Genomic DNA, 2,125 nt, shown 5'->3' with positions numbered 1-2,125 from the left:
TGTTTCCATACTCCAGACTAATAAGAAACATCCTTAGCCACATTTGGCCCTAGATTTTGCCAAGTTTCTTCCAAAAAAAAAAAAATTGGCAAAACATATTTGTTTATAGATTTTATCCATGTTTGGGCAGATTTTGAAAGCAAATTTGTCAAATCCCAAAACTAGCTCTAGACTTTGTTTTGGGCCCAAAATACCACTGTTGAATTTTATAACAATTTCAAAAATTACCCCAAACCTTTGTTAATTATAAATAAGAAAAAAGCCTACCATCTACTATGACCCAACAAACCACCAGCTAATACTATCATTTTCTTTTGGACTGATGGATCTTGTAATATTATTGTAATTTGACGAATTATAGTAGATAGTAATTGTATTATTAGTTGTTGATATTAAAATATCAGGTTATGGTTTTAGAATAGTGTATTATGTAGTTCATTATAAAAATGATAATTTTGTGCCTAACTTATCTATTGTGATAATGATAATGAATGGCATCGATGAAGGTTCTGCATATACATGATTAGCAAGTCTCTTTTATTTGGTATTATTGAGTATTTTTGATAGTTTTTAGAACTTATAAGTATAAGTCACATTTTATGTTTTTTCAAAAAAAAAGTAAAATATGTTTTAAAAAGTTATGTCCTAACATATTTTCATTTTCAAACCAAACATCACCCAAATCAGATTTCAAAAAATAAATTTGAAAAACCATGGCCAAACGCTAGCTTAATGTTTTGAAATTTCAGCACATTTAGACCAAAATTTAGATTCCCGTCAAAGGCAAAAATGAACAAAAACTCGTTAACAAATCATACACTAGCAGTCTGGCTTAGGGGTGTTCGTCGAGTCGGACTACACGGTATTTAGTCATTTCGATTTGGTATTTTCGATATTCGATTTCTTAAAATGCTATACCAATACCATACCTAATTACATTCGGTATGGTTCGACTCCATTATTTTCGATTTTGGTAATTTCGGTTTATTCAACTTGAATATTAACTACTGTATAGAACCATAGATTGTAATATTTTTAATTAAAGTACTCAATAAAAACGTTCTAAACTCACATGTTGACAAAGTCTTTTTCCATAGCCATAAAGTATTAACTAAGAGAATAAAGGTACATAAAGGAATACATTTGGAAATATCATGTTACTTGCTTAGAGTTAATTGTTAAAATCAAAAAAAATAAAACAAGCACTAATCCTAACATATGCAACAACAAACAAGAGTTCGGAGTAAGAAACACCCTAAAAATATTATGTTAAACTGCTTGGCAAGCTAGAGAGTAAGCCTTAGAATCTGCATCCTACCTTCTTCCTCCATTTTCCTAGAGAAGTACATGAGCTTTACTGCCAACCTCAACATGAATACCAAAGAAAAGTATTGTATAACTATGTATGTTAATCAATAATATCTGTAAATGTTTAATTTAGTATATATTTCAATACGGTATCAGTATTTCGGTATTATTTTCTCAAATACCAAATACCATACCTAATACCAAATTATTTTACAAACTTAAACCAATTACCATACCAAATATTATAATACCGAATACATATACCAAAATCTTCGATTTCGATAGTGTAATTAAGTATTTACCATATTATGCACAATCCTAGTCTGGCCTCCACCCCCGAAAAGTTAAAGAGTGAAAACAACAAAACACCGCAAAGAGTCATAATTCAAGCATACGAATACTGCAAACTTAACTGCCGAAATCAAACTGCCCAGCCAGAAATCTATTCAGCTATGATTTGTGCACATTCTGAAAATTAGCTGAATGGGAAATACAGTTCCACACATAACTTTGGGAAGAAAAGGCCTAACAGTTTGAAAAGAAGTCTCGTGCTATTTGTTAAGTTGCTCCACCTGTTTTTAACATGAACTACACTTTGAAAACCAAAAAATGTTAATTTATTAAAAGATTAAGGATGTTGCGTTAGATAAAATAAAATGAAGAAACAGATGGTCACAAATTTACACTTCCTAAATCAGATGGACACAAATTTTCACTTCCTAAAACAGATGGACCTCAGCATGTTGAAAAAATACAATACTATAAGAATCTAGCACCAAAAACAATAGCCTTACCATAGGTAACCTTCATTAGCAAT

This window comes from Nicotiana attenuata, unplaced genomic scaffold (assembly GCF_001879085.1).
Source record: "Nicotiana attenuata strain UT unplaced genomic scaffold, NIATTr2, whole genome shotgun sequence".
Classification (NCBI taxonomy): domain Eukaryota; kingdom Viridiplantae; phylum Streptophyta; class Magnoliopsida; order Solanales; family Solanaceae; genus Nicotiana; species Nicotiana attenuata.
The sequence above is the reverse complement of the archived record's forward strand: the minus strand, read 5'-3'. Positions refer to the sequence as shown.